A 7,989-nucleotide genomic window follows, 5' to 3' on the forward strand; every position below is an offset into this window, starting at 1 on the left:
ACATGCCCGGCATACCGAGGGATGTCGCCGAGCACTCGCTGGATATCCGAGCTGGAGCCCGACCCGTCAAGCAGCCTCTGCGCCGATTCGACGAAGAAAAGCGCAGAGCCATAGGCGAGGAGATCCACAAGCTAATGGCGGCAGGGTTCATCAAAGAGGTATTCCATCCCGAATGGCTTGCCAATCCTGTGCTTGTGAGAAAGAAAGGAGGGAAATGGCGGATGTGTGTAGACTACACTGGTCTAAACAAAGCATGTCCGAAGGTTCCCTACCCTCTGCCTCGCATCGATCAAATCGTGGATTCCACTGCTGGGTGCGAAACCCTGTCTTTCCTCGATGCCTACTCAGGGTATCACCAAATCAGGATGAAGGAGTCCGACCAGCTCACGACTTCTTTCATCACGCCCTTCGGCATGTACTGCTATGTCACCATGTCGTTCGGCTTGAGGAATGCGGGTGCGACGTACCAGCGGTGCATGAACCATGTGTTCGGCCAACACATTGGCCGGACGGTCGAGGCCTACGTCGATGACATCGTAGTCAAGACGAGGAAAGCCTCCGACCTCCTTTCCGACCTTGAAGTGACATTCCGATGTCTCAAGGCGAAAGGCGTGAAGCTCAATCCCGAAAAGTGTGTCTTCGGGGTGCCCCGAGGCATGCTCTTGGGGTTCATCGTCTCCGAGCGAGGCATCGAAGCCAACCCGGAGAAGATCGTAGCAATCACCAGCATGGGGCCCATGAAGGACTTGAAAGGCGTACAGAGAGTCATGGGATGTCTTGCGGCTCTGAGCCGCTTCATCTCACGCCTCGGTGAAAGAGGCCTGCCTCTGTACCGCCTCTTAAGGAAGGCCGAGTGCTTCACTTGGACCCCTGAGGCCGAGGAAGCCCTCGGGAACCTGAAGGCGCTCCTCACCAATGCGCCCATCTTGGTGCCCCCCGCTACCGGAGAAGCCCTCTTGATCTACGTCGCCGCGACCACTCAGGTGGTTAGCGCCGCGATTGTGGTTGAGAGACGAGAAGAGGGGCATACATTGCCCGTCCAGAGGCCAGTCTACTTCATCAGCGAGGTACTGTCCGAGACCAAAATCCGCTACCCACAAGTTCAGAAGCTGCTGTACGCGGTGATCCTGACGCGGTGGAAGTTGCGACACTACTTCGAGTCTCATCCGATAACTGTGGTGTCATCCTTCCCCCTGGGGGAGATCATCCAGTGACGAGAGGCCTCGGGTAGAATCGCAAAGTGGGCGGTGGAAATCATGGGCGAAACAATCTCGTTCGCCCCTCGGAAGGCCATCAAGTCCCAAGTCTTGGCGGACTTCGTGGATGAATGGGTCGACACCCAGCTCCCAACAGTTCCGATCCAGCCGGAACTCTGGACCATGTTCTTCGACGGGTCGCTGATGAAGACAGGAGCCGGCGCAGGCCTACTCTTCATCTCGCCCCTCGGGAAGCACCTACGCTACGTGCTACGCCTCCATTTCCCGACGTCCAACAATGTGGCTGAGTATGAGGCTCTGGTCAACGGGTTGCGGATCGCCATCGAGCTAGGGGTCCGACGCCTCGACGCTCGTGGTGACTCGCAGCTCGTCATCGACCAAGTCATGAAGAACTCCCACTGCCGCGACCCGAAGATGGTGGCCTACTGCGATGAGGTTCGGCGCCTGGAAGACAAGTTCTACGGGCTCGAGCTCAACCACATCGCTCGGCGCTACAACGAGACTGCGGACGAGCTGGCTAAAATAGCCTCGGGGCGAACAACGGTTCCCCCAGACGTCTTCTCCCGAGACCTGCATCAACCCTCCATCAAGATCGACGACACGCCCGAGCCCGAGGCACCCTCGGCCCAGCCCGAGGTACCCTCGGCTCAGTCCGAGGCACCCTCGGCTCGGCCCGAGGCATCCTCGGTTCAGCCCGAGGTACCCTCGGCCCCCGAGGGTGAGGCACTGCGCGTCGAGGAGGAGCAAAGCGGGGTCACGCCTAATCAAAACTGGCAGACCCCGTACCTGCAATATCTCCACCGAGGAGAGCTACCCCTCAACCGAGCCGAAGCTCGGCGGTTGGTGCAGCGCGCCAAGTCATTCGTCTTGCTGGGAGATGGGAAGGAGCTCTACCACCGCAGCCCCTTAGGCATCCTCCAGCGATGCATCTCCATCGCCGAAGGCCAGGAGCTCCTACAAGAGATACACTCGGGGGCTTGCGGCCATCACGCAGCACCTCGAGCCCTTGTAGGAAACGCCTTCCGACAAGGTTTCTACTGGCCGACGGCGGTGGCCGACGCCACTAGAATTGTCCGCACCTGCGAAGGGTGTCAGTTCTACGCAAGGCAGACCCACCTGCCTGCTCAGGCTCTGCAGACAATACCCATCACCTGGCCTTTTGCTGTGTGGGGTCTGGACCTCGTCGGCCCCTTGCAGAAGGCACCCGGGGGCTATACGCACCTGTTGGTCGCCATCGACAAATTCTCCAAGTGGATCGAGGTCCGACCCCTAAACAGCATCAGGTCCGAACAGGCAGTGGCATTCTTCACCAACATCATCCACCGTTTTTGGGTCCCGAACTCCATCATCACCGACAACGGCACCCAGTTCACCGGCAGAAAGTTCCTGGACTTCTGTGAGGATCACCACATCCGGGTGGACTGGGCCGCCGTGGCTCACCCCATGATGAATGGGCAAGTAGAGCGTGCCAACGACATGATTCTACAAGGACTCAAGCCTCGGATCTACAACGACCTCAACAAGTTCGGCAAGCGATGGATGAAGGAACTCCCCTCGGTGGTCTGGAGCCTGAGGACAACGCCGAGCCGAGCCACGGGCTTCACGTCGTTCTTTCTAGTCTATGGGGCCGAGGCCATCTTGCCCACAGACTTAGAATACGGTTCCCCGAGGACGAGGGCCTATGCCGACCAAAGCAACCAAGCTAGTCGAGAAGACTCGCTGGACCAGCTGGAAGAGGCTCGGGACAAGGCCTTGCTACACTCGGCGCGGTACCAGCAGTCCCTGCGATGCTACCACGCCCGAGGGGTCCGGTCCCGAGACCTCCAGGTGGGCGACCTGGTGCTTCGGCTGCGACAGGACGCCCGAGGGAGGCACAAGCTCATGCCTCCCTGGGAAGGGCCGTTCGTCATCGCCAAAGTTCTGAAGCCCGGAACGTACAAGCTGGCCAACAGTCAAGGCGAGGTCTACAACAATGCTTGGAACATCCAACAGCTACGTCGCTTCTACCCTTAAGATGTTTTCAAGTTGTTCATATACCTCGCTCCCACGCAAAGTTTAGTCATCAAGGAAGGGTCAGCCTTGCCTCGGCAAAGCCCGACCCTCCCTCGGGGGCTAAAAGGGGGGAACCCCCTCTGCGTCGAAATTTTCCTCGAAAAAAGATCCTTTCTGCCAGAATGTCTTTCGTGCTTTTCGACTACTTCGAAAGTGGATCCTGAAAACGACGGAGTACACGTAAGCAGCCAAGGCTGACCGAGCCGAGGGACTCCTACGCCTCCGGGATACGGATACCTCACTCATCACCTTCTGCGATAAGTAACTCGCGTTCGGATAGGTGATTCCGCGGATTGAACAAGTCTTCACGCTCGAAAGTTCCTCTGCCGAAGCGATTCTTCGGGCCTTGTCGACTGCGTCGGTGACAGAACCCCATGGACGGGCAAGAGCGCGCGTAAGCGGCAAGGCCGACAGAGCCGAGGGATTCCTACGCCTCCGGGATACGGATACCTCACTCATCACCTTCCGTGAAAAGCAACTCTCGCTCGCACAGACAATTCTGTTACCGACGAAAAAGTCCAGATACTCGAAACAAGAGGAAAAGAAACGCAGCTTTACAACACGGCGAGGGTGTGTTTGGGCCTCGGCGGCCGCAGAAAACGCACACTACAAGATAATCCGATCCTGCAGGCTCGGATCTTGACAGTTGAAGGGAGCAGCAGCACCCTCGTTGTCGACTACACCTTCGGCGAGGTCCGACCTAGCCTTTGACGGCGACGTGGTCCGAGGATCTCCACTCTGAAGGACGACTTCATCATCACGCCCGGGCCATCGCCGCCTGGGTCTCCTCCAAGAATCCAGCTCGAGCAGGCGGCTCGGCTGGTCACCCCGAGGCCTCGGCCAGCTGTCCCCTGAAGACATCAGCCCGGCCCGAGGCCTCGGCAGATCAACTCCGGCGTCGGTCCCGCTAACGGACGACCTGACCAGGCTCCGGCCGACCAAGTCTTCTTTTCGAGCCAACTCCGCCTCTGTCCGTGCTGACACCGCTACCCCTGGCTTCGGCTCATCGAAGAGCGGCCGAGGGGTTCCTTTCACTAAGCAAGAGAAGCCTCGGACAGCAAGGCCGACCGAGCCGAGGGACTCCTATGCCTCCAGGATACGGATACCTCACTCGTCACCTTTGCACGGGGCGACTCACGCTTGGTGAAGCGGTTCAGACAACCAACAGGCGAGTCTTAGTGCTCGAAAATGAGGAAAAAACACGGCTCCGCGCCAAAAATACATACACGTTCAGGCCCCGATAGCCACAATGAACAAAAGACCGGCATTCAAGGTGCCATCACAAACGGAACTCCGGTTCCGTCCCCGCGGGGATGAACAACCTCCACACCGGGGAGCCTGCGGGGCGACAAGTTCCGGGCGACTCGCCGGCGACCTCTGCAGCAGCAGCCATGGTCCCAGGACGGACGCGGCCACCGGAAGGCTCTCGTTCGCGTCCCCGCTCAAGGGATGCGAACCAGCCATCAAAGCCAAAGAGCCGGAGGCCGGCCCGTAGGGGCCACTGACGGCCTCAACGGTGGGGAAGCTTCCCCCGGCCGCCACCATGTCAGCATCGACGACGGCGTCTACGACGCCGCACCGGCGAACGCAGGCCGCTCCAAAGCGCACCGGCAGGTCCTCGCTCCTGTCCTCGCCACGAAAGCGAGGAAGAGGGCGGAATGTTGCATCCTAGCTGGGCAGCAACAGTTCGCCTTCCCCGGCATGGCTGGAGGACGCCTCCTCCGCAGAGCTGGAGGATGGTTTCCACCACCAGAAGCTGGAAGAGGAGGTGGCCAGCCGACCCGTGCGGAGGTAGAGCCCCAGCTCGCCTCGCTCTCCGCCCTCGCAAGGATGGTAAGCAACCTTGAAGCTGAGGGAGGGGCGGGGACCGTGGCCCGGCTTGCTTCTCCCCATCCAGGAGCTGGTGGTCACCGTCTTGGGTGACCGCCGGCGGAGGGGTGCAGCCGGGCTGCATGATGAAAATCCTTGAAGCCGAACGATGGCTGAAAGGTACCAACTCCCACGGAGTTGCGTTCCTCCAACGACAAGGCGGAAGGACTGCGGGTATCCCCCATCCGAGGGCTCGGAAGGTGGAAAGACACGATGCATAAGGGAGCGCGAAGACATGGTCGCCTTTCAAGGGGGTCACCCTCCTTTTAAAGGCGACTCTCCCTACTTGCGTCCCCAGCCGTCGTGGGCTGAGTCTTCTCCAACACGCTCCAAGGTCCTCCCCCTACGGCGCGGGGGCTGGGTCCCACGCGTCATGCAAGCTGGCCTAGAGCGGAAGAAGCCAAACCGCCGCGCGTGGTGCATGCAACCGCCCAGCGGTTACGAGCATTCCTCCGCCTTCGCCCAGACCAGCGGGCGAAAGGGCGGGCAGCTATGCAGGCGGCATGCAACCGTGCCAAGTGGGCGCGCCCCTCCGACTTCCAACGCACCCAGCATGGGGGCCCATGCCCACGCGTCATGCAACCGGCGCGCCGGTCGCTACGTGCAAGCAACTGCACCGCCACTCGCACCACTGCCACGCCTCCTCGACTGCGGAACCAGTACCGCGACTCGAGGCAACCCTGCATACGACCCAGCAGTGCCAGCCAGGCGCGACGGTCAATACGACCAAAAATGGACCGGCAGTAATGGCGGTGGCAGGCGGGCGGGAGCAGCGGTCACGTCGTCAGCTAAGCTTACGTCCCATCCTGGGGCAGTGAGAGAACCCTCTCTCACGGCGTGAAGACGGCGCGCCCGTGTTTCGTTTCTCGAACGGCTCGCGCACGCGCAACGGCCGCCCCGCGAACCACTCGCCCCGTCGCATTAACTCCGCGGCGAGACAAGCGGCGCCTCTGGCAGGGGAAGCGAGCGACGCTTCGCCTCCGCCATAATGACCGCATCAAAAAAGGTACGCCGCGTCATTCGATTTCGTATCCTTTTCCTTCTCCTCTTTCTCTCTCTTACAACAGGGACCGGGAAAGGGGATACCCCGAAAAGGACCCTTCTCCGTGAAGGAAACAGGCTCCAAGCCTCCCTACTGATCAGAGGTTCGAAGGCTGGCCCCTCGGAGGGGTTTAACAGCTGCCTCAGAGCGCGTGGGCTCCACACCCACTACTGGTCAGAGGTTCGAAGGCCGGCCCCTCAGAAGGGTTCAACGGCCGCCTCAGGCCACTCGGCCTTCGCGCCTACTACTGATCAGGGGTTCGAAGGCTGGCCCTCGAAGGGTTCATAGCCGCCTAGGACATAGAGCGAGGGATGACCCTGGGTACGTTCGATACATAACCAAGGCTCGGGCTACGCTCCCGAGGTACCCTAGGACATTTCCGAGACCAGCGGGAACGATCTTGTAACGGAATCCCATCAGAGGGAGGCATCGAGCCCTCGGACCCCGTCGACAGGGGACCGGGTCCGGCAGATCACCCGCAGGTACTTTTGGGCGTGCCTCTGGGCCTCTAGCCGACCCCTAACAAATGGGGCACGAACGTCCGCTCGGATTACCCGCCAGCAGCTCACCGGAGACACCATGTTCGGCGCCCTCCGAGGGCAACATGGTGCTTTCCCCCCTCCTTGCGAAAAGGCAACGCAGGGGCGTATGTAAAAAAGTCGAGTCTGTCCCTGACCGTCCTCTCGCCCTGTGCGGAGGCTCGGGGGCTGCTCTCGCAAACCCGGCTCCGGCCAAACCGTTGACAGCGTCAACATACCAGCCCGAGAACTTGGGTCCCGACCGTGCACCCGGGCTACGGCTGGCTCGCATGAGGGAACGACCAGACCAGCCGAAGCATTGCACGAGGCATTAAGACCTCGGAGGAGTCAAACCACTCCTCCGAGGCCTCGGGGGCTACACCCGGCGGGTGCGCTCACGCGCACCCACCGGAACAAAACGCAACCGAGAAAGGCTGGTCCCCTTGCAAAAAAGTGCGACAAAAGCCTCCAAGCGAGTGTTAACACTCCCTTCGAGGCTCGGGGGCTACTGTCGGGGACCATAATTAGGGGTACCCTCAAGACTCCTAATTCTCAGGTGGTAACCCCCATCAGCACAAAGCTGCAAAGGCCTGATGGGTGCGATTAAGTCAGGGATCGGTCCATTCGAGGGACTCGATCACGCCTCGCCCGAGCCTAGCCTCGGGCAAGGGCAGCCGACCCCGGAGGATCTCCGTCTCGCCCGAGGCCCCCCTCCAGCGACGAACATACTTCCAGCTCGCCCGAGGCCCAGTCTTCGCCAAGAAGCAACCCTGGCCAAATCGCCACGCCAACCGACCAAATCGCAGGGGCATTTAATGCAAAGGTGGCCTGACACCTTTATCCTGACGCGCGCCCTTCAGTCGACAGAGCCGAAGTGACCGCAGTCACTTCGCCGCTCCACTGACCGGCCTGACAGAAGGACAGCGCCGCCTACGCCGCTCCGACTGCTGTGCCACTCGACAGAGTGAGGCTGACAGGCAGTCAGGCCCGGCCTCAGGCACCATAGGAAGCTCCGCTCCGCCCGACCCAGGGCTCGGACTTGGGCTCAGCTCCGGAAGATGGCGAACTCCGCTCCGCCCGACCCAGGGCTCAGACTTGGGCTCAGCCCCGGAAGACGGCGAACTCTGCTCCGCCCGACCTAGGGCTCGGACTTGGGCTCAGCCCTGGAAGATGGTGAACTCCGATCCGCCTGACCCCTGGGCTCGGACTCGGGCTCAGCCCCGGAAGACGACGAACTCCGCTTCGCCCAACCCCAGGGCTCGGACTCAGCCCTGGCCTCAGCCGACGGTCT

This window comes from Zea mays, chromosome 4 (genome assembly GCF_902167145.1).
Source record: "Zea mays cultivar B73 chromosome 4, Zm-B73-REFERENCE-NAM-5.0, whole genome shotgun sequence".
Lineage (NCBI taxonomy): Eukaryota > Viridiplantae > Streptophyta > Magnoliopsida > Poales > Poaceae > Zea > Zea mays.